The sequence below is a fragment of the Mobula hypostoma genome, chromosome 26 (genome assembly GCF_963921235.1).
Source record: "Mobula hypostoma chromosome 26, sMobHyp1.1, whole genome shotgun sequence".
Classification (NCBI taxonomy): domain Eukaryota; kingdom Metazoa; phylum Chordata; class Chondrichthyes; order Myliobatiformes; family Myliobatidae; genus Mobula; species Mobula hypostoma.
In genome coordinates this window covers 22,153,184-22,179,389 of record NC_086122.1, presented here as the reverse complement: position 1 = coordinate 22,179,389, position 26,206 = coordinate 22,153,184, and the positions used below count along the sequence as shown (strand labels likewise).

General features: G+C 43.1%; 1 protein-coding gene across 11 annotated transcripts in view; it reads right to left on the bottom strand.

Annotated features, from left to right (window-relative positions):
* Positions 1-26,206, bottom strand: part of LOC134338201 (disks large-associated protein 2-like) — a 787,855-nt gene that overhangs the window by 205,835 nt on the left and 555,814 nt on the right. The gene's annotated exons all lie outside the window — the stretch shown is intronic.

Here is a 26,206-nt window from a genome sequence, read left to right as displayed (position 1 = left end):
TAAGGAGATAAGCTGAGAGAGGGAAAGGGAAATGGGAATGGGGAATGGTGAAGGAGAGGGGAGGGCCAATTACTGGAAGTTTAAGAAATTGATGTTCAGGCCATCAGGTTGAGGGCGACACAGGTGGAATATAAGGTGTTGCTCTTCCAACCTGAGTGTGGCCTCATTGCAGCACAAAAGGAGGCCACAGACTGACATGTCGGAATGAGAAAGGGAAGTAGAATTAAAATGGGCACTGGGAGATCCTGCTTTATCTGGCGGACGGAGTGCAGGTGCTCGGCGAAGCGGTCTCCCAATCTACGTTGGGTCTCGCTGATACACAGGAGGCCGCACCGTGAGTACTGGATACAGGAGAGGTCCCCAACAAACTCACAGGTGAGGTGTCGCCTCACCTGAAGGACTGTTTGGGGCCCTGAATGGGGACTTCTCAGCTCTTTACTTCACTCCTCCCCCTCTCCCAGTTTCATCTTTCACCTACCACTGTGAACTTCTTCCTCCCCTCCCTCCCATCTCCTTACTCTGACTTCTCAACTTCTTTTCTCCGGTCCTGATGAAGGTTCCTGGCCCCGATACTCTTTTCCATAGACGCTGCCAGACCTGCTGAGTTCCTCCAGCAATTTGTGTATGCTGCTGAGGTATCTACAAGCGAGCACATTGAGCACGAGCTGCTGCTGGGCACATTTATGAGGAGCACCGTGAAAGAAAAGCAGCAGACATCATCAAGGACCTGCACCATCCAGGCCACGCTCTCTTCTCGCTTCTACCATCAGGCAGGAAGTACAGAAGCCTTAGGTCCCACACCACTGATCTCAGGAACAGTTATTACCCCTCAACCATCAGGCTCCTGAAGCAGCAAGGTAGCTTCACCCACCTGAACTCGGACCTGATTCCACAAGCTACAGACTCACTTTCAATGACTCTACAAATTCATGTTCTCAGTATTATTTTTTTTCACTGTGCCCACGGTCTGCTCTTTATCAAATTACGGTATTGCTTTGCACTGTTGTAACTATATGTTATAATTATGTGGTTTTGTCAGTTTCAGTCTTGGTCTGGCCTGTGTTTCTGTGATATCTTTCTGGAGGAACATTGTCTCATTTTCTAATGCATGCATTTCTAAATGACAATAAACGAGGACTGAGTGTCCTCATAATCTAATGTAATCTAATTATTAATTTATTCATTTTTAATTCTAATTTTCCCAAATTTTCTTTTGCACATTGGATGCTTGTTCATGTATAATCATTCATAGATTCTACTATACCTTTATTTTCCTGTAAATGCCCGCAAGAATCTCAAGCTAGCATATGGTGACATCTACTGTATAATAAATTTACTTTGATTTTGACCTGAAGTGAAGCAATTGTGGACTAATATGAGTATTTACCTTTGCCTATTTGTATGCATTATATACTGTTGACAGAGATACGCACACAAACCCATATGAAGTACCATATGAACCTTCATCTGTTACCCAATATGTTGAAGCATAAATCCGGAACACTGAATGGCAGTTTGAAACTGTCAGCAGGAATCCAGATGTGTCTATGACAGTCAAATGAATTACACTTAGTTTATTCCCACAACAAGTAATCACATGCCTGATGTCACTATCTTAGTGGCTATTCAGGTGTTCAGAATTTCTACTACACCGGTAATTGTTGGTTGTTTTGCGACCATGTGGCCATGGATTAGGTCCTACCAAATTCGCTCTGGAGTAGAAGAGTCTCCTCTGCTGTGGTTCCAGAGCAGAGTGAACAATGAACGATTATCAGAAAAGACTGAGGGTGGGGAAGGGAGGCACTGTCACATGAGAGAGAGGCCAAATTGCGACCGTGGGTTGTAGACTGGATGAGGCTTCTGGGCTCGGGTCAGCTCACAGTGATTGGTGGACGTTAGGCGAGTCAGTGCATTGTGATCTGTCCTCTGGATGGGGGGGGGGATGTTGACCATGGAGGGGAGGCTTGTGTCAATTAAACAGTGCAAGCAGGGGGTCTGTGCATGGAAAGGCAGCATGGTTTAGTTAACTGGTCACTTAGGGGTGAGTTTGGGTGATGGGCAATTGGAGCCAAGTTGCAGTTTGAGGGGAGGTTGGGAAGGGGAACAGGGTTGGTACTGATAACACGTGAGAGGACAGAAGAAAAACCAGTAACTAAGTAACATGAAAGGGCCTATCTAAGTAGTTTCGCACTGCTGGTTTGCAACCTGCGCAGGGAGAATCTCATTAAATCACACACACGCGGAGAGAGGAGGCCTATGAACACCTGGTGGGATTGTGACTGACTGACAGCAGGTGATATTGGGGATATTTTGCATCATATCTGATAGAGGTGTACAAGATAATAAGAAGAATAGATAGAGTGGATAGCCAGCACCTCTTCCCCAGGGCACCACTGCTCAATACAAGAGGACATGGCTTTAAGGTAAGGGGTGGGAAGTTCAAGGGGGATATTAGAGGAAGGTTTTTCACTCAGAGAGTGGTTGGTGCGTGGAATGCACTGCCTGAGTCAGTGGTGGAGGCAGATACAATAGTGAAGTTTAAGAGACTACTAGACAGGTATATGGAGGAATTTAAGGTGGGGGGGGTATATGGGAGGCAGGGTTTGAGGGTTGGCACAACATTGTGGGCTGAAAGGCCTGTAATGTGCTGTACTATTCTATGTTCTATGTTCTATCTCTCAATAGTGCTCTGGGCAAATCCTGCACTATAAATTAAGTCAATATGGATGAATCTGATGGTGGAGAAAACGTAGCTCACTCACACAAGCACAAAGGGGAAGTATCCAGGTGAATTTTCGGAGAGACTTATATGACACAGAAAACCATGTCAGCACATTATACTCCAATAAAGTGAATGGGTGACAGGCAGGGCCACAATGACCAAATTAACTCCACACTATTATCTAATGTAAGCAGCATTCATTTCCTCAAAACTAATCAGTAAACTCTGAGACCTGGGCCTCAATACCCCCTTGTGCAATTGGATCCTGGATTTCCTCACTTATAGACCCCAGTCAGTTCAGATTGGCAAAAACGTCTCCTCCATAATCTGCATCAGCACAGTTGCACTACAGGGATGTCTGCTTAGCCTCCTACTGTACTCGCTTTACACCTATGACTGTGTGGCTAAGTACAGCCCCAACATCATATACAAGTTTGCTGATGACACCGCTGTCGTGGGCTGTATCAAAGGGGGTGATGAATCAACGTACAGGAGGGAGATTGAAAACTTGGCTGAGTGGTGTAATAACAACGACTTCTCACAATGTCAATAGATCAAGAAACTGATTGTAGACTTCAGGAGAGGGAAACCAGACATCTACGAGACAGTAATCATCAGAGGATCAGAGGTAGAGAGGGTCAGTAAGTTTAAATTCCTGGATGACCAGCTCAGAGGACCTGACCTGGGCCCCACACACAAATATTATTGTGAAGAAGCCTCGACAGAGCCTCTATTTCTTTAGGAGTCTGCGGAGGTTCGGCATGTCATTGAAAACCTTGGCAAACGTCTATAGATGTGTGATGGAATGTGTGCTGACTGGCTGCATTATGGCCTGGTATGGGAACGCCAATGCCTTTCAGTGGAAAATCCTACAAAAGGTAAGAGATTTGACCCAGTACATCACAGGTAAATCCCTCCCAACCACTGAGCACATCTACATGAAACGTTGCCATAGAAAAGCAGCATCCATTATCAAAGATCTCCAACACACAGACCATGCTCTTTTCTTGCTGCTTCCATCGGGTAGAAGGTACAAGTGACTCAGGACTTGCTCCACCAGGTTCAAGAACAGTTTCTACCCCTCAACCATTAGTCTCTTGAACAAAAGGAGATAACTGCACTCATTTAAAGACTCATAAATTGTTATTTCATGCTTGCTATTTATTGTTCTTTATTTATATCTGCATTTGCACAGTTTGATTACAGTTAACAGTTCCTGTTGTTTACAGTTTACTGTTACTGTTCTATAGATCTGCTAATTATGCCTAGGGAAAAAGAATCTTCGGGTTGTATGTGGTGACATGTATGTACTCTGATAATAAATTTCACTTTGAACTTCGAACTTTGAACACGATAAGCCATCTCCAGGAACCACACAGGGATAAGGATCTGAGAAACAGTGATAATGACTCAGGGGTCATGTTAACCCTGGGTATTCTTCAGAAGCTCAAGATCAGATCCAGGTCCATGTACAGTTCTAGCAAGAGGAGTTCTGGAATGATAGTTGCAGTCCATCGCCAGTATTGGTGCTTACAGATTATCATTACAAAACATTTCAAGAGTATTGATGTTATCTTGGGTGGCGGGGTGGAGATATGTCTTTACCAAAGGAAGTGTAAGCCATTCCTTCCCTCCACTAGCCTGTAGATCACCCTTGGCAAGGTGTAGCACCTGATAGTCCCCTGATCAGGGTCATGTGAAGCCGTGGGAGCAGGTGGTGGATGGTCATATGAACAGCTGGTGCATATCACAAGTCCTGGCTATGCGACCACTGACACCAGGCAGACAATCTCTGAAGAGTATTGATAATGGCTGGGGTCACCCTTCTTTTAAAGACACTGCCCAGAAGAAAGAAATGGTGAACCACTTCTTTAGAAAAATTTGCCAAGAACAATCATGGGTCATGGAAAGACCACGATCGCTCAGGTCATACGACATGGCACATAATGAAGATGATTGACATTACCATAAAATACTGTATGATATCATGGGAGAGTGTAGTTCTGTCATCGTATTACACATGGGATAAATGCTGGTGGGTACAAGTTTCTCACCACATTAACTGCAATTTTTATAGCTCTTTCTGATATAGGCATAATGATGTGTGAAATTCTTTGAATTACTAGATCTGACATGGTTTTTCTCCTAGATTTTATGCTTGTAGCGATGTGAACATGAGGGATTCTCAGATAAAGCTGATGCTGTGGAATATTGTGGTTTTTGAGACAAGGATGTTTGAGAGAGGATTTTGTTTACCCTTTCAGAGAAAAGTGTGAACAACTAGATATTTGGGGAGAAAAAAAAGTCTGGTCTCTTTCCTGAATGGAGTGGAGTGTTGCCTTTCGAGTTTATTTCCAAATGAGGGCTGTAGTTCCAGAAATAGATAGTTTACAGATTCTTTTTTTTTTCATTTTCCTCTTTCAGTTATTTGATACTAATGCTGCTGGTATCTACAGTTCTTCCAGACAATTTGGCCCACTGCTCACAGTCTTCTGAAATAAAGTGGAGCTTACTGTGGTCCCATTGGCCACACAACCCATATTGTTGGCAGTACAATCTTGGCAACTCTAAAACCATCATATACCTGTGGTAAGCGAAACCACTGTGCAACTCTTAACTATTTTATCAGGAAGCATTGATACATTGCTACAGAAATTATAAAGAGATGGAAGATAAATTATAGAAGCAAGTACTCATTTTTTTATTATTGCCACATGTATTGAGATACACTGAAAAGCTTTTGTTTGTTTATCATCCAGACAGATCTTTCCATGCATAACTACATCAAGGTTGTAAAAATGAAAGCAGAATGCACGATATGGTGCTCCATGTACAGAGAATGTTCAGTGCAGGTAGGTCAATACAGTAAAGTGTAAGGGCCACAATGAAGGTAGATTGGGAAATTATGAGCTCGTCTTTCAGTAGCCAGGAGAGATCGTGAAAACTTCTGCAGTGATGTAAAATGGAAAAGAGCAACAAACCTACTCTGTGAACCATGGAAATAAAAACTGAGGCATTAATCAAATATTTTGTATCTGGCTTCATTGCAAAAGACACAATTCGTGTAGTACAACAGCGAGGAAAGAAGTATTGAATCATAGAAAGGAACCTAATGTCATTAAAGGTACTGCAGAAACTAAACCTCTCAGGTTTAGTTTAGGTCACCAGAGTTGGTGACCTGCATTCTGTGGAGACGAGTTAAAAGATAACACAGTGGATTCCCGTTAATTAGGACACATTGGGATCAGTACATTTTGGCCGAATTAAGCAGCTGTCCCAGTTAACCAAAGTTTCATGGAAGTAATTTAAAAGTTATAAAAAAGATGAACTGAGAACAAATCACAGATTTAAATAAAATACAAAAAAAATTAGAACATCCCCAATGCTACTACAGTACTATGAAATGGTGTTCTAGTTCCTAATAGTTATCGTTGGAGGAATTCATCCAGTGTATGCTGTTGTGTTCCTTTGATTGAATGTAACTGAATAAAATCAATGCAGACACCTTGTGCTGATAATGGACTGCCTTCATACAATGCTTTGGATGATTGAATTCGCTAAATCTTCATTTTCATTGTAACATTCAAGATGGTTGTCAATACCTTCAAATTCTTAGTTCTTAACTTGCTGAAGAAGTTAAATTGTTTCATTTTCACTCCAGCCCATTTTGACATCTCCAAGCCTGAATGCTTGAAACTGCAGTGAGCAACACAGTTCAATTGTCTTACTGTTTATTTCTTGACAACTATCAGTGACAAAAGTAGCTACTTTTTAAACACAAACAAACTGACATTATTTAAAAACTGTTCGCTGTAAACACACTGTAGCATCTAATAGCCATACAAGTAGAACCTGTTTGGCGACAGTCTCCTACCCCAATTAAGTGCATAGTGTCCCAAATAAATAAAGGGAATCTCAGCTACTTTCTCAATTAGTTTTTGTTCTTTAAAAATTGTCCAAAATGAGTGATTAACCAATAGCCCAATTAACTGGAATCTATTGTAATTAGTGTAATGTAAATACTTTAGATTGATTCTTGGGTTGAAAGGTTTGTATCACATAAAGAGATTGAGTAAAATTAGCCCATACACATTGAGGCTTGGAAGAATGAAAGGGGATCCCATTGAGATAGATAACATTCTGAGAAGCACTGACAGGATAAGCTCTCAGAGACTGTATTTTCTAGCCAGAGAATCTAATTGCAGAGACTACTCTAGGGGTGAGAACTCATTCATTAAAGGCTGTAATGAGAAAAAAAGTTCTTCATGCAGAAACTTATAGTTCCTTAAAATTCTCGGTGATAGGGCACATTCATGACTAAAACCGATCATGTTTTAGATCATTATTTTGCTTTGGTATCTACCAGGGAGATGAAACAGGCAGATGTGATATTGGATGATGAACTAACAAGGTAATTTCATTTAAAATAGAAGAAGGAAATATATTAAACGCACCAATCAAACTCAAAAAGGAAAGTATCCACACATTTTAAAGGAATCTGTGGAAGCCATCGCGGAGACATAACTTAATATTTAATAATCTCAGAAAAAGATGTAATTTAGATTATGAGGACTGGAAATAGTTGAAGTATTTTCTATGTTTAAGAAAAAGAATAGATCATGCCTAGGGAATTACAGACCTGGTAACTTAACATTGATAGAAGAAAATAAGGGAGTGAATTCCTTAGGATGAATAGAGAACGTCCAAAAACTGAAGAATGTTTAGATGATTTACGATTGTTTACAAAATTCAGAAATGACTACTCAAAAACTTGAGATTGAGAATAAACTTTGCTCTCACTGAATTTATGTGAAAGTAACTCAATAAACCAACATAACATTTATTCTTTTATCCAACTAATGTTGCTTGACACATGATAATATAGAAAAAACTGAATTACAGTAAGTATATATATGTATATTAAATACTTAAGATAAGTAGCACAAAAACAGTAATTAAAAAAAAAGTATTGAGGTTTTGTTTATGGGTTCAATTTCATTTAGAAATCAGATGGCAGAAGGGAAAAAGCTGTTTTTGAATTGCTAAGTGTGTGCCTTCAGGCACCTGTTCCTCCTTCCTGGTGATAACAATGAGAAGAGGGTGTGTTGTGGGTCCTTGATGATGGAACCCACCTTTCTGAGGCACCGCACCTAGAAGATGTCTTGGATATTACAGAGGCTAGTACCCATGATGGAGCTGACAGATTTTACAACTCTCTGCAGCTTACTACGATCCTCTGCAGCAACCCTCACCCCCATACCAGATGGTGATGCAACCAGTCAGAATGTTTTGCTCGGTATATGTGCAGTTTTTGTGATTTTATGGCCTGCTTTCTGGGAGAGCATCCCCATTGCCATAAAGTGGGGGTCGCCTGCACAGCAATTAATAGTTAGCACTGATTTTGAATTGGAAAATATTAATAAACCAAGCATATTAAATATTTTGAAAAGGCAATAGTGAGAATAGGCTATGGTAATGAAGTAGATCTAAGTTATTAAGTTTTACAAAAGATTTTTAATAAGGTATCCAAAGATAGACTAAAGAATATCAGAGAATGGGGAGGTCAGGATTTGTGGCAGATTGGGTTGCTAGCTGACTTCAAGATGGAAAATAGAGACTGGAAGCAACGGGAGCTATCCACGCGAAGGTAGTCAATGTTACCCATGAGGATCAGTGCTATGATCATTGCTGTTTACAATTTAAATCAATAATTTAGACTCCGGAATCAAAAACATGGTTTTTAAATTAAATGCAAAAGTAAGGCAAAATCGGAAACAAGGAAATGCTGGAAGTATTCAGGAAGTCAGAAAGCATAAACAGAGGGAGGAATAGTTAACATTTCAGGTTGTTTATGCTGATTGACCAAACCTCTTTGCTATGGATGGACAGTGTGGTTGGCATGAATTGGTTGGGCTGAAGGGCTTGTATCCGTGTTATATATTGCACTACGCTACATCAAAATGAGAAAAGTGAGAAACCGGGTTGCTGGGCAAGGGAAGGTTAGAGAAACAGCAATGTGTGCATGGAGACCAATATTATCCTGGAGAAAATAACATCGCAGTGCCCTCTATGAGAGGGTGATAAATGTTTTTTAATCATAGCTGATCCTTGCTAGAGTGTAAACACAAGGAGATGAATGAGCATGGCAGACAGAATAAAAACAGTGCTGGAAATGGAAGATGCAGCACACTGTCCCCACATTTTCTGTTTTTATTTTTAATATTGCATGATAATGACACAAGGAAAAGTTGGTTCTTATTTCAACCATGTCACACAATGAAAGTGAAACACACATTGCCAGTTCTGTGTTATGCTGCTTATCTCAACCTTTAGTTCCTGACTCTAGAGCACGAGAAAAATAAACCTTTCTATATCGACCTTGTCAATGCATTCCAAAATCCGCTGTCTCAGAAAGATCACCTCTCATTCGTCCGTAGTACACTCTAGACTGAAGTTTACTCCATTAGAAATACATTCATGATAATCCTGCCTTTTGCATCTGGATCCTGGGCTTCCTGTCGGATCGCCGGCAGCTGGTAAGAGTGGGGTTCCTCACCTCCACCCCTCTGACTCTCAACACAGGAGCCCCTCAGGGCTGTGTACTAAGTCCCCTCCTTTACTCCCTGTATACCCATGACTGTGTTGCCACCCACAGCTCCAGTCTGCTAATTAAATTTGCCGACGCCATCACATTGATTGGCCTTTGTCTCAAACAATCACGAGGTGGCCTACAGGGAAGAAGTCATCTCTCTGACACAGTGGTGTCAGGTAAACAACCTCTCCCTCAATGTCGCAGAAACAAAGGAACTGTTGTGGATTACAGGAGGAATGGAGACAGGCTAAGCCCTATTGACATCAATGGATCTGGGGTTGAGAGGATAAACAGCTGTAAGTTCCTCAGCATCCACATCATCAAGGACCTCACGTGGTCTGTACACACCAGCTGTGTGGTGAAAAAGGCACAACGCACCTCTTTCATTCAGATGGTTGAGGAAGTTTGGTATGGGCCCCCAGATCCTAAGAACTTCCTACAGTAGCACAATTGAGAGCGTCCTGACTGGCTGCATCACTGCCTGGTATGGGAACTGTACCTCCCTTAATCGCAGGACTCTGCAGAGAGTGGTGTGGACAGCCCACCACATCTGCAGTTGTGAACTTCAGGACATTTACAAAGATAGGTGTGTAAAACGCGCCCGTAGGATCATTGAGGACACGAGTCACCCCAACCACAATCTATTCCAGCTGCTACCATCCGGGAAACGGTACTGCAGCATAAAAGCCAGGACTCCAGGACAGCTTCTTCCACCAGGCCATCAGACTGATTAACTCACACTAATTTGAGTGTATTCTATGTTACATTGACTGTTCTCAGACATCCCACCTCTCCCAGAAGTTCCGGGAGTCTCCCGCATATTAATAGTGGCTCCCTGATGCCCGCAAGTTATATACAATATCACGGAAATCAATTTTTTTGAAAGCGAGCGAGAGAAAGCAAGAGAGAGCGCGAAAGCGACCAGGAGAGAGAGTGAGAGCAAGCAAGCGAGAGCGCTTGAGAGTGCGCAAGCGACGAGAGAGAGAGAGAGAGAGAGAGCGCAAGCGAGAGCGCGCCATGGCAGAGTGTTCCAAAAAAAATATAAAACGTACATCACCCCAGACTACACTAAAGTATGCCCCTGCCTAATAGGGGTCAAAATAATGACAGTGTTTTTCACTGCACTGTTTGCAACAGTGACTTCTCATGGGTGGTTAAGATTGTAAAAGACGTGTTGAGGTGAGTTTAACGGGTGTCATTCGTTCATCAGCATAGCTAATGTTATTTAAACTAGCTGGCCAGCTGCTAAGGAGCTACTCTATTGCAGACATCCCACCTCTCCCGGAAGTCTCTCGCAAATTGATGGTGCTACCTCCCTGAAATGAGTTTTTGCAGGGTGGGATGTCTGTGTTCTATTTGTTATAAATTATTATAAATTACTATGATTGCACATTGCACATTTAGACGGAGACGTAACATAAAGACTCTTACTCCTCAGGAAAGTGAAGGATGTAAGAAATACAGTATAATCAATTCAATTATACCACTTTGTATTTCAGATTAGTATACAGGCATCACTATACATTATCCCAGACACTTCATAATCTAGGCATGTATTAATTCTGCAAGAAATTTCAGCTTAGATGTAATATCTTAAATAGAACATTCCACTCTGCATCTGTTAGCTCCTTTGTAGCACATATTAGAATTCTATTGAAATATGCTTTAATTTGATCTTCGAGCTAGGTATCTTTTTGCAAGAGCTGTCAGAGAGGGAGCTAACAGAGTGTGCAGAACAAGTGCAGAGATACACCCTGCAGCCAAATATGTCAGCTTGAAGTACGCAGCTGTAACTTCAAAAGAAGCTGGGACTTGATAGAAACTGGCTGGCTGTAATGTGGAACATATTGTAAAGCAATCACATGACTAACACAAACCCTAAAGCGAGTTATTCAATAATTCTATATTTCTGGCAACCATTAAAATAGAGGATACTCAGAGGGTTATCACAGAATGAAGATAACTAATGATTGTTGAAATATTGGCTCCTAAAACATTCACTGTGTTAGCTGTTTTCCTGTCCATTTTATTTTCCCGGAGATAAGAGGCTGCCATTGCAAGCTAATGATTCCTGGTGGGGCCGCAAACGATGTCCAGAGTGAAAAGTGTGTGATAATGATCAGAAACCCCTTTGCACCCAATTGCCACTTCCACAAAAGTCATTAAGAAATTGGGAAAGTGTATAAAGAATACTCATTACCCATTTTACGTAACCACTTAAACCTCAAACAACATGCGCAGAATCAAATATCGCTGTGATGATTGTACGCTCTAGTATCAACTGTTTGGCGACAATAAAGTATAAAGTATTGATATAATGGAATTCCAGACTTAGCCAAAGAACTGGTCATTGTTCATTAACAAGTTAACACATGGTACAGTTCAGATCATCTGTTACAGGAAGGACGAGGAGGCTTCGGAGAGGGAATTCACCTGGGTGCTGACTGTTCGGATGGGACGTGCTAAAAGAAGACATTGGACACAGTTGGGTTGTTCTCTGTGGAACAGCAAGGCCGAAGGGAGACCTGATGGAAATTTATAAAATTATGATAGAGTGGATCAAAAGTTAGAGAGCAGGGTTAATAAGAGGCAGGGAAAGTATTAAAAAATATATGAGGCTAGTTTTTTTTGTTACACAGGGAGTGGTGGGTGCCTGGGGTGGGCCACTGGGGAAGGTGGTGGAGGCATATATGACATCAGCATTTGGACAGAGAGACTCGAACAGCTGGGATACAGACCATGTGCAAGCAGATGGAATTAGTATCATGGTCAGCACTGACCTGGAGGGCCAAAAGGCCTGTTTCTGTGCTATACTGTTCTGTGGTCTATGTTCTATAAGAACAAAAAAAATTGGGGGAGTCTTTGTTTTTTCCGCTAACTTTCTTTAGTTAGAGCCTTCAGCATTTTGGGCATCGAGGGAGAGAGGAAGAGGAGAGCCATCCGCAGTACCACCGATGCGGCAGAGAGGGCCTCAAGATGGCTGTGGCTCAAAAGAGGGGAGCCATGGAGTCGTAAGTAGCTAGCCATCTGGACACAAGCTGGGGTCTGATCAGCCCCGGCTGGGTCACCTGAAGGAGGTTGTATGATGTTGAAAGACCCGAAACACCCGATGATTCCGGGAACATCACTGAAGATGTGTCCAGAAGCATCAATAGATGTATGTACACAACTCTGCATGATTCAATCACTGGGGCTATTGTGGATGCCTCTGTTATGAATAGTCTCCGTCACATGCGGTGCTGGGACTTCCACTGCACCTCAGGTAGTGTGGTATGTGATGTTTCTTAACTCGCTCTTCTTTTATCATTCCCCAGTTCCCTGCTCTGTGATCTTAGGATAACCAATTTTAATAGTTCCAAGAAATATGAAGGTGAATAGATTGCATTAGGATTTGTAGTACATTTGATGATTACCTTACAATGCATCCAGCATGTTGTTGTTCTTGAGACTGCTGCTCATTATGACATGGCCAAGCCATTGAAGTTCTTTTTTTTGGCCAATGTACAACTCCTCCTACAGTATTAATGACCAAGCTGTGGAGACAATAATGACTTTATAAGCCACTGGTACCTATGACTACTTACCTTATATGAGTGTGTATACTCAGCAGGATGCTTCTTCCAAACATAATCCGGTGGCTAAATATAGACAATAGACAATAGACATAGGTGCAGGAGTAGGCCATTCAGCCCTTCGAGTCAGCACCGCCATTCACTGTGATCATGGCTGATCATCCACGATCAGTATCCAGTTCCTGCCTTATCCCCATAATCTTCGATTCTGCTATCTTTAAGAGCTCTATCCATCTCTTTCTTGAAAGCATCCAGAGACTTGGCCTCCACTGCCTTCTGGGGCAGAGCATTCCACATATCCGCCACTCTCTGGGTGAAAAAGTTTTTCCTCAACTCTGTTCTAAGTGGCCTACCCCTTATTCTTAAACTGTGTCCTCTGGTTCTGGACTCACCCATCAGCGGGAACACGCTTCCTGCCACCAGTGTGTCCAATCCCTTAATAATCTTATCATATCACATATCACATTATGACCCACAAAATTCCATCATACCTTAAGAATATGTGTACAACCAAATGTGACCATGTAGGTTTCCTCTGGATGTTCTGGTTTCCTCCCACATTCTAAAGACGCATGGGTTACTACGTTAATTTGTCACATAGGGGTAATTGGGCACGGGCTTGTTGGTTACCATGCTATATCTCTAAGTCAGGGGTTTCCAATCTGGGGTCCATGGACCCCTCGGTCAATGGTATAAAAAAAGTTGAGAATCCTTGCCTTGAAAGATAATCAATAAAAATAATGACTGAAGGAGAAAAGGGCCATTTGGTGAAGGCAGAGACAGAGACTGGAAGGTGATAAGTGTAGACACGAGAGGCCACAGGTGCTGGTTAGGAAGGAGATGAATGGAACCAGATACTGTAGGGATGATTGAACTAGATGGGGGAAGAGAATGACACCTGGTAGGTGGATCAGGAGAATAGAAGGGGCACAGGAGGTATGGGTTACCTGAAACTTGTAACATTGCTTACTGGTAGAATCTTCTGGCTCACAAAGCCATCCCATTCCCCCCTCATTTTCCTTCTTACGTATTCCCTTCTAATTCCACCCCACCACCAGATTCCACCACCCATTAATACAAGAACAGTTCATCTATCGATCCACATGGGTGTAATCAGCACACCCAGAGGAAAGACACACAGTGTCAAGGAGAATGTGGAAGCTCCACACAGCGTCAGGGATCAGGACAGAACTGGGTCGTGGGAACTGAAATACTCTAACAGTACTGTGGAAGTCCCCTCACCCCTCCCCTACAAACATACCATTGCATAATTCCCAGCATGCCACCTCGATCCAAACACTCTCTGAATTCCCACTAAATCAGTAAGAATTGTGCCTGTATTTTAAGATGGAAACTAAGCAGGGTGCAAGGAAGGCAGTGAATCCAGGGATGTGAAAGCTCGTTCTATTCCTTACAACTGATTGCTATTCACCGCACTCCTTGTGAGATTACACATGTGTGGAATTGATTGAGAAGAGAGCTAGATCTGGCTGTCATGGTTAAGCTGCTGCCAATAGTAATTATCAAGGATCACGGGCGGGGAATGGCTACCCCTTGTGAAGTCTTGGATAATGACCAGCATTCTCAGAACATGAACTGACAACTGAAACACTGAGAAAACAGAGCAGAAGACTTCTTTTTATAAATGCATGAGATTCTGCAGATGCTAGAAGTCTTGAGCAACCCACACAAAATGCCGGAGGAACTCAGCATCTCAGGCAGCATCTAAGGAGGAGAATAAATAATTAACTTCAGGTAATTTCTCCCCCTCCCCCTTTTCCTTCTTCGTCCATTCCTCATTCCAATTTCCCTCTTACCCCTTCGCTTCTCCTCACCTCCTTCTGGTGACACTCCTCCTTCCCTTTCTTCCATAGTCCTATCAGATTCCTTCTTCTTCAGCCTTTTACTTCTTCCACCTATCACCTCCCAGCTTCTTACTTCATTTCTCCTCCCCCACCCGCCCACTTTCCCACTCAGTTTGTACTCCTTCCCCTCATCACCTTCTCCTTTTGGCTTCTTTTCCCTTCCCTTCCCGTGCTGTTGGCTGTTTACTCCTCTCCGTTGATGTGGCCTGACCTGCCGAGCTCCTCCTGCATCAAGTGTGTGTATTGCTGTAGAAGTATTCTTTGCAGGTTTATCAAAAGCATGAACCAAAAAAAAAGCCACTTCATTTATTCTCACTGAAAAATGGACAATTATAATTAGTGCTGTCAGTTATAAATTCAGGTTTTCATTATCTGCCAGTATACATTACAGATTGGGGAGCTATTGAATAGAAAAAAATGAAAATAAATAATTAAGATGTATTGGTCAAAAATGTATCCTGATGTGTACAATAAATGTTCTGAAATTACACTGTCCAGTGATAAGTATTATAGGAATGATGAATGTCATGTGAACCAGCATAGTAAAAGGATAAGAACTTCAAAATTCTACTGATACTAGAAATCTGAAATGAAAACAGATAATATTTAGTATGCCAGGCAGCAGATCCAAAGAGAGAATAATGCATATTCAGTTAATCACTGTGTCCCCTGCTTTTTCAATTTTTTCAATGTTATCATGCCAACAGCTAATTTTCTTTTTGAACCATGAATAGAACATAGAAAATCTACAGCATATTACAGGCCCTTCAGCCCACAATGCTCTGCTAACCATGTAACCTACTCTAGAATTTTCCACCTACATTGCCCTCTATCTTTCTAAGCTTCACGTACCTATCTGTCTCTTAAAACAGCGGTCCCCAACCACCGGGCCGCAAAGCATGTGCTACTGGGCCGCGAGGAAACAATATGAGTCAGCTGCACCTTTCCTCATTCCCTGTCACGCACTGTTGAACTTGAACACAGGGTTGCCAACTGTCCCGTATTTGCCGGGACATCCTGTATATTGGGCTAAATTGGTTTGTCCCATACGGGACCGTCCTTGTCCCTTATTTCCACCACTTAGGTAGAGCATTCCTATGAAACCTTTCGTACTGAAATGGCGTAAAGCGAAGAAGCAATTACCATTAATTTATATGGGAAAAATTTTTGAGCGTTCCCAGACCCAAAAAAATAACCTACCAAATGACACATAAAACCTAAAATAACTCTTAACATATAGTAAAAGCAGGAATGATACGATAAATACACAGTTTATATAAAGTAGAAATAATGTATGTACAGTGTAGTCAGGAAGATTAAGCCAAAACTGATATGTGGAAAAAAAATCGGCACGTATGCGCATGCGCACACTGGTGCCCGCGCAAGGCTTCATGGTCACTGTAGTCTTTCTCGGGGTAAGCACAAGTGTCCCGTCAACACACACAAAAAATGCTGGTGAACGCAGCAGGCCAGGCAGCATCTATAGGAAGAGGTACAGTCGACTTTTCGGGCTGGGGCCCTTTGTCAGGATTTGACTGCTACTTTTGTCCCTTATCTGGGAGTGAGAAAGTTGGCAACCCTATCTGTAAAAGACATGTTGAGGTGAGGAGTTTAACCCTACTTGAACAACCCCCCCACCCCCAGTCGGCCGGTCCGCAAGAATATTGACAATATTAAACCGGCCCGCAGTGCAGAAAAGGTTGGGGACCCCTGTCTTAAAATATTGTATCCGCCTCTACCACCTTCACTGGTAGTGCATTCCAAGCACACACACCACCCTCTATGTAAAAGTCTTACCTCTAACATCTCCCTTGTACCTACTTCCAAGTACCTTAAAACTATGTCCCTCATGTTAGCCATTTCAGCCTCTGGCTATCCACATGATCAATGCCTCTCATCATCATCTTATACAGCTACTTGAGAAGGAAAAGTACTTATATTCCCAACTGTGAAGCTTTCTACAGAGTAATGCTCCCAGTTCGATTTCCATGTAACAAAGCTAAGGGATTTGATTGACTGAGTTGCAAATAGTTTGGTGTATTAGTAACCTGTGTCATGGGCTGGTAGGCTTTGCTGTCATGATTTTGTGATGGTGGTTATCATTGTCCTTTACAAAGTAGATAGCTACTAATCTCTAGAAGGACATGTTGAGAAGCTGAAGCGATACAAAAGCTGTCTAGAAGCGGCCCGGAAGCGGGAGCACTACAAAACATCTGGGTCAGGTGTGGAAGCTGCTGCAAGGCAAAGGTAGCCCGAGGCAGTTGTCGTCAATGAGACCGTCGGAGACATCGCTACTTAATACAGGCCAGTAGATGGCAGCAGAGTGTACTCAAGCCAGACAAGTGAGGCCACTGCAGTGCAACTTTTCCATCCAGAAAGGTCTTCCTAAAACACGGCACCCCTTTACACAATGGGGGTGCCAGAGACAGACGAGATAACAGAAGAATGTGTAAAATACCCAGAAATTAAGGATCTATTGTCATTATAAACTTCAAAATACCATCAGCTGTCTGCTTGAAGTTTTGATTGACTTTAACTCCTCTATTGACAATGGCAATTGATCTTGCAATTAAGGAATTTAAACATAAGCAATTTAAAATAATCAATATCCAGAAGCGATTTACTTTTTATAGATGTACCGTAGAAAGCATTCTTCTAGGGTGCATCACAACCTGGTATGGAAGTTGTCCTGTCCAAGACCGGAAGAAGCTGCAGAAGATCGTGAACACGGCCCAGCACATCACACAAACCAATCTTTCGTCCTTGGACTCACTTTACAGCGCACGCTGTCGGAGCAGTGCTGCCAGGATAATCAAGGACACGACCCACCCAGCCAACACATTTTTCATCCCTCTTCCCTCTGGGAGAAGTCTCAGGAGCTTGAAGACTCATACGGCCAGATTTGGGAACGGCTTCTTTCCAACTGTGATAAGACTGCTGAACGGATCCTGACCCGGATCTGGGCTGTACTTTCCAAATATCCGGACCTGCCTCTCAGTTTTTTTGCACTACCTTACTTTCTGTTTTCTATTTTCTATTTATGATTTATAATTTAAATTTTTATTATACTTACTATCGATTTGTACTCCAGGGAGCACGAAGCGCAGAATCAAATATCGCTGTGATGACTGTATGCTCAAGTATCAATTGTTTGGCGACAATAAAGTAAAGTAATAATAATTCTGTATAAAATTATTAGTTTTCTGTTCAGGCTTCAGAACAGTGTGGGTGACAGGGGCCCATGATGTTCTCCTTGAGCATAAGTAAAATAAAAGACAATAGACAATAGGTGCAGGAGTAAGCCATTCGGCCCTTCGAACCAGCACCGCCATTCACTGTGATCATGGCTAATCATCCACTATCAGTATCCAGTTCCTGCCTTATCCGCATAACCTTTGATTCCACTATCTTTAAGAGCGCTATCCATCTCTTTCTTGAAAGCATCCAGAGACTTGGCCTCCACAGCCTTCTGGGGCAGAGCATTCCATATATCCACCACTCGCTGGGTGAAAAGGTTTTTCCTCAACTCTGTTCTAAATGGCCTACCCCTTATTCTTAAACTGTGGCCTCTGGTTCTGGACTCACCCATCAGCGGGAACATGCTTCCTGCCTGCAGCGTGTCCAATCCCTTAATAATCTTACATTTTTCAATAAGATCCCCTCTCAGCCTTCTAAATTCCAGAGTATACAAGCCCAGTCGCTCCAATCTTTCGACATATGATAGTCCCGCCATCCCAGGAATTAACCTTGTGAACCTACGCTGCACTCCCTCAATAGCAAGAATGTCCTTCCTCAAATTTGGAGACCAAAACTGCACACAGTACTCCAGGTGTGGTCTCACCAGGGCCCTGTACAGCTGCAGAAGGACCTCTTTGCTCTTATACTCAATTCTCCTTGTTATGAAGGCCAGCATGCCATTAGCTTTTTTCATTGCCTGCTGTACTTGCATGTTTGCTTTCAGTGAGGAAAGCTTGAGTCGTGGAGTAAACGTATTCTAGGCTCAGACATTTTAGTTATTTATATTATTATCGATGACGACAGTTACTTCAACACAGGCAGCATCTATTGAGGGAAACGGACAGTCCATATTTTGGATCCAGATTCTTCATCTGGACTGCATCTGGAAAACTAAAGCAAGCAGCAGATTAACCTCCTTCCTGCCAACGCCGTGCCCCTCCTTATGAAGAAAGAAGCCCACTTGCACCAGTTAAGCTTCCTGCTAAGAGCATCAGTTGAGGGACGGGAGCAAAGAGAGCCGGGTGTGCAAAGCGTCACAATCTACACCACTGGCTTTAGGGCAGGGGTGCTGAAGGAAACGACGGAGCAACAGCTGTGCACCAACCTGCCTCCGAGGATTGGATTGCAGGAAGTCATTTTACACTTGGTTGCAAGCAGTAATTGCACAGCAATAAGAGAGGACTTTTATCTGAAACATTAATTATTGCATTCACTACACTGATATTACTGCAAGACCATAAATTAGTGTCTGTCAACTACTAATGCTGGTTTACAACTAAACAGAGTAACTAACACCGGGATCAAACAAAACTGAAGAATTTGTTAAGATATAAAAAGGGGCACATTTGCTGTCACCTAGAGCAGGGGTTCTCCCTTGCTTAATGGTGTTGGTCCATGGCATAAAAATGGTTGGGAACACCTGACCTAGAGTAATAAAACCCTTATTCAAGTTAACCCTTTCTTGTCCATAAGTTTTTTGACGAAAGCACCAAGCTCAGGGTTAGCTAAAAAACCAAACAAATTGAGCATGCCAAAAATGGAACAGGTCCATCTGTCTCCAATGCCTAGGCTCAACCTTAGGACTGACATTCTTCTGATTTCAATGGCACTCATATCAGTGACAGGAATAAATTGTGGAACAAGCTGCATTTTCGCAGCCAAGGGAATGTTAAGAGAAGCAAAATTGCTTAATTTCGTACAGTTCCCAGATGCAAGATCTCAAACTGTTTGACACGAGGAGGCCACAATACCGAATACTGAGTGTACATTCATGGTTTTCTGCTGTTGTAGCCCATCCATTTCAAGGTTCGGCGTGCTGTGCTTTTTTTTGCTTTTTGCAACATTCGCTGTAAACTCTAGAGACCGGTGAGCATGAAAATCCTACGTGGCAACAACTCAATGCATAAACGCAAACAGACATGTTCAAGAAGTTCAGTTGTTGGTCAGATTGCAGGAGGCGGAGCGAAGTGATGATGGCCCTAAACAGCGACTCCTTTGCTTGCAATTTTGGAAACAGCTCTATTTCCATCTTTAATACCTTTAATTTTCCCTTTCAGGGTTCTTTTGAAGACCCTGACCTGCAGTTACATGCTGATTACGGTTCTTTGTGGGAATGGGACCTGCTCTCAGGGTTTCATAACTAGCCGTTGTTGTTCGGCACGCCAAGGGCTCGGCATAAGAGTCCAGGTCGGCTTTGGAGGCCTAGGATCTCAGGGGTCTGGAGACGGGTGGTTCAAAGGTCGGTGTCACGCAGGAGACCCATGTGTCATCAGGGGATTTGGAATATTTACCGCTGTGTGCCCAGATCTTTTGGCACAGAGCTCGAAAAAAAGCGACGTAATGGACTTTTAACTCGTAAACCAGCGAGATGTTTGTCATGTCTCCCTGCTCGCTATGAAAATGGGGACATCTCTTTCTCCCTTATTAGGGAGAGAGAGAGAGAGAGAACATGTGGTATGTCGAATACTGGATGAAACTCGAAGTCTTTGGGGTAACTGCAAGTCTGTGTCTTTGCTGTTGCTTTGCTCACGATTTGAGTGCTCAGTGGCGGGTGCCGATGCTTTTTCTGCCGCTGGGGGGGGGAGGGCGGATTGTTGCTTGCTGCCGCTTCTGCGGGGGAGCGAGGGGAGCTGGGAGGGGACTTTGAGGTTTTAACATTTAACTGTCTTTCATTCTCTGGGGCATTCCTCTGTTTTTGTGGATGGTTGTGAAGAAAAAGCCTTTCAGGATGTATAGTGTATACATTTCTCTGACATTAAATGTACCTTCGAAACCTTTGAAGTAATTATTTGATACCATCATCCCTGTATCAAAGATCTTTACACTTTCAGAACTAAATGACTACCAGCCAGTGCCAATCATCATGAAATGCTTTGAATAGCTGGTAATGGCACACATTAAAAACTGCATTCCTGCCACAAAGGACACTCACCAATATGCTGACCGAGAGAATTGCTCTAAGACATGCTATAGCATTTGTCATGCACCTGGCTCTGAGATACCTAGAAAACAGGAACACTACGTCGGGTTGCTGCTTCTGGATTTCAATTTGGCATTCGACATGATTGTCCCTCAGGGGATGGAGAAGAAATTCCTCCTTCTGTGCAACTGGGAATTGGACTTCTGAACCAGCAGACCTTAGACAGCCATGGTGTACAACCTCTCCTCCTTCCCCATCACCCCAGGACTATGTTCTGAGTACACCCTGCTCACACACAACGGCATGGCCAAGTAGCCAAGTAATCACATTGTCAAGTTTGCCGATAACATGACTATAGTGGGGCTCAGCACCAACAATGACAGACGGCCTCCAGGGAGGAGGTGGAAGATCTCAAGGCCTGTTACCAGGCACATAACCTCTTCCTCACTACCAGCAAGATGAAGGAGATGGCCATCAACTTCAAGAGAACTCTCACCACTCACACCCCTCTTTACATCGGCGGCACTGCGGTGGAAACAGCAAGCACTTTCAAACATCTGGGAGTGCATATCTCACACAACTTAACATGGTTCCAGAACACATCCTGCATTCAATTCAAGTTTAATTGTCATATAACCATACTGTATATGAATACTGCCAAATGAGACAGCGTTATGACGGATTCAAGGCGCAAGGACACATTACCCAACTGTAACACACAGTAAGCCCACACAAGATCACACAAACACATAATAAGAGACCCAAGCTCCATCTTCCCCACCGCTACATTGCGGCTTGATCTATACAAGTCAACAACCCCATATAGAATATCAGTAAAAATACAATGACGCAGAATATGCATGTATATATACAGTCCAGATCAATCAGCCCATCGATATCATCTGTTGACTGGCCCCTGATGCCCGCTAGGCGACACCTTGGCTTTGAGGCCCAGTCCTCGTCCGGACACCCAATCCCGCTAGGCGAATCCATGGCTGAGGCCCAGTTCTCGCATATTCAAAACACAACCAGACAATTATATATGTACGTAGTCCAGACACCTCAGCCCATTTAAAATCTTCAGTCGCCATAACCGCGCTGTGCCGCACCCTGGCAGAGCGTGACAGCTCCGATGCCTCTCCTCCGCCGGCTGAAGAGCAAGCAACCTCGCAGCTTGAGGCCCGAATCCACTGACTGCCGGTAAAAAGCCTGCAGAGCTCGTCCCCTGTCGGGCGAAACTCTGGCAGGGAAGCTCCGACTCCATTCTGAACACCGTGCCACACCGCCCCCGGTGAAGTGTCACAGCTTCGTCCCTCGCTCCGGGGGTGCTGTAAACAGGCGTCACTACATAATCAGGAAAGCTGGACAATGCACATCCACACTCACAACCTTCTACAGATCCACAGTAGCGAGCTTCCTGACAAGTTGCATCATTGCGTGGTATGGAAACTGCACTGCAGCAGATAGGAAGTCTCTACAATGGGTAGACAAAGCAACCAGGACATCACCAGCAGCAGCCTAGCCACCATCAAGGACATATATGTAGAAAGGTGCTGGAAAAAGTCCCACAATATCATGAAGGATCCCAGCCACCTGCTCGTGGACCGGTCCTCCCACTCCCGTTAGGGAGGAGGCTACGTACCATCCATGCCAGGACCACCAGACTCAAAAACAGTTACTTTTTTCCGAGCAGTAAGGCTGCTCAACACCTCCACCCACTAACCCACACCCACCAACATTATTTCCTGTCAGAGATCCCTTATGTATAGACAATCCTGAGCCTAGTGTCACTTCACGTACACACAATCAATCTATGTATATCAGCTATATTTATTGTATTTTTTATGCTGCATTGAATCCAGAGTAACAATTACTTTATTCTCCTTTACATCTGGGTACTGGAAATGACACCAAGCTATCTTGAATCTTGAATATTGAATCTCGAAAAATGTGACTTTGATCGTGGAATGATTGTTGGTGCCAATTGGAGTGGTTTGAGTATCTCAGAAACTATTAAGCTCCAGGGATTTTCATGCACAGTTCTCCAGAATTTACGGAGAACGGTGCAACAAATGAAAAAAAAAATCTAGCGTGTGGCAGTTCTGTGGGCAAAACACCTCGTTAATGAGTAAGGCCAGAGGAGAATGGCCAGACTGGTTCAAGCTGACAGGAAGGCGGCAGTAACTCAAGTAATCACACGTTACAACAGTGGTGTCCTCAACATACAACACATCGAACCTTACAGTGGATGGGCTAAAGTAGCAGAAGGCCGCACCGGGTTCCACTCCTGTACCTCATAAAATGGCCATTGAGAGCAAGTATCATTTATTTATCCGTTTATTTATTTATTTATTTATTACTTTTCAACAATTTTTCTTCATTTGTACGTTGACTCTTTGTTAGTCGTTGTTCATGTCTATTTTTTCATGAATTTTATTGTCGTTCTTTATTTTCCTGTAAAAGTTGCTTTGACAGAAGGGATGGTTGAGAATAGTTTTGGAAGGTGAAACAGTGGTCAACTGGAGTTATATTGGGCTTTCAAAACTCTGAATGGATATTATGATTCAGATGGCATCTTTGGCGCTGTATTCCTCTTTACTTCTGACACTCAAGATGATAGCACATCTTGAGGGCAATTTAGGATGGGGAATACATGGTGGTTTTGCCAGTGACACTCAGATCTCATAATTCCTAAAACGATGCACTCAAGTTGGATACAACGCTATGGTAGAGTAGCGGTTAGAACAACACTATTACAGGTTCCAATGTCATCTGTAATGAGTCTGTACATCCTCCCTGTGGAATGCGTGGGTTTTCTCTGGGTCCTCCAGCTTCCCCCCACGGTCCAAGGATGTACCAGTTAGTAGGTTAATTGGTCTTGTAAATTGTCCTGTGATTTGGCTAGAGTTAAATCGCGGGTTGCTAGGAGGTTCGGTGGAAGGGCTGGAAGGGCCTACTCTGAGTTGTATCACTAAGTCAGTAAAAAAGAAATGACACTAAGTTTGAAACAATGAAACAATACGTTCTGAAGTCAGCACTGTTTTACGTGATTGGCTTCTACCTTTACAGGCTTCCTCATGGCGTCCTATAAAACCAACAGCTCCGAATTCCGGGGGCCAGAAGCTGTCTTGGGAACCTTCAGCCAGTGCTGTGTACTTGGGTAGATCAAAGCTGGATGATGGAGGAGGTCTAGAGGAATATCAGGGCTGATCAAGAACTAGTCAAGGCTTATTTTGTTCATCAGTTACAGGTCAATGGATTCTCATCCCTCAGAAGTAATTGGCTACCTCTGACCACCTTCTGGCAAACCCGGCACGCAAAGGGTTAAACCAGAACGCTCACTTTATTTTTGCAAAGGAATTCAGGCGACCAGCTCTGGATATACTTCTAAGCATGTGCTTCACCTTAGTAACTAAAATGACAGGGAAGCTTCAGACTTCAGTTAATACAAATAATATCATCTGCTGAAAACACCTTTAGCTGTCTTTGCCCGATCAAAGTAAGGTCATGCCAGCAGCGTGAGCAGTTCACCAGCCCCCTCGGGATGGCCAAGCAAGCACTCTACCCTCCACCCTACTATTACAGAGCACAACGTCAGCAATGCAGTTTCGCTGAGTGTTTGCACTTTGGTTGTGGAAGCAGCACTCTGCTCTCTGTTCGAGATTTAAGTTAGGTTAGTCATGAAGCTGCTGACTTTATTATTATTCTCAGGTATGTTCTCACACAGAGCGGTAGAGATGTGGTGGGTGTGCTTAGCATTGGAAACATGGTTAGAATAAGCTTATGCCTTCTCCTTGCAAAAACACGTCGAATTCAGCCCAGTCTTCCTCCGTAAACCTGATGAAGTACAAAAGTAACATAGGGCAGATAATTAACCAAAGGAGAATTATGGCTCCTTTCACACCTTGAGATTGCCGGAAGTAATGCATGGTATTGGAGGCTCTGATGTCACTCTGGGCAGGTTGGCAGCTCACCTAGGAGAAGGAAAGCTCTGATCTCAAACCTCTGCTGCCTTGCGGTTGTACCCACTCATGGGGAAGGCTTCGCGATTAAACCCCGAGGAAAAACCCGGAGCTGGAGTCACTCAGGTAGTCCTGTGTTGAGTTCAACACTGACTGGCAACTCCTGTGATGCTACTGGTACCAAACTGTATTAGTCTCTGACGTTCCCTGGGAGTCATCAACTCTGTGGAGAGAGGAGGGGTCCTGCCGCATGGGCAACAGCCTGCTTTTCATGTTGTACTGCCCTGACTTGCATATCACATAGACAGCTAGGAGACAGTGTCCATGGTTGACCCCAACCAACATATCATGACGTGATATCACCTCATATCATGATGTGACATGGCCAAATGTAGCAATCACTGAAAACTTTGAAATTGGGAAGTCTTTAATATTATTGAGTTGCAGCATTTTCAAAACTTAGATTTTCAACTGTATCATAATTAGCACAGATATTGTGGGATGAAAGACCTATTCCTGTGCTCTACTGTTCTGAGTTCTAGTGATCACTTGGGTCTCCGGTCTAAATGATGAATGCAGCTTCAAAGTGATCTCTAAATATAAGATAAAAGGTTTTAAATACTACTGTGGGAAGAATGCATGTTCACATTTTAGATCTGTGAAATAAAGGATTGCTGTTTGATTCGGTGCTCATTTTGAACAGTTCTAAAGCTCCAAGGGATTTTGCCCAAAACTTGGACACTGATGTCTGAGCAACAAAACCTTCATTTCAATCTACTAGTCAGATTAAGAAAGTGGAGACATAGGAGACTAAAGATGCTGGAATCTGGAGCAGCCAACAACCTGTTGGAGGAACTTGGGAAGTCAAGCAGCATCTTTGGGGTATGGGACATGTTTCAGGACAAAACCCTGCACTGGGTCTTGCCCGCACCCCATTCCCCATCCCACAGATGCTGCTCGATCCACTGTGTTCCTCCAGCAGATTACGAAAGTGGAACTTTTCATCCATTTTTACTGTTGCACCAAATTAATTTTCCTGCTGAATTCAATCTGTTCCAGATACTTTGACACCTTTGAGCTTCACATAGGTGCAATGTTAGTGCTGAAAACAATGAAAAGCCCCATTTGTTAATTAACGGGATTGATCACATTCAGTGAAAAGCAATTTCAGTCATTAGCCAAGGCTGCACTCTGAATATTGATGAAGAGTGATGCTAATTAAATTAAAACCATTTTTCTATCGCCTTTGTTCCAATCAGTAGGCATTCACAAGCCTCGTATCCCAAGGTGAAGACGTGGCCCCAATTGGAATTTTGATTTAAGCTCTTTATTTAAA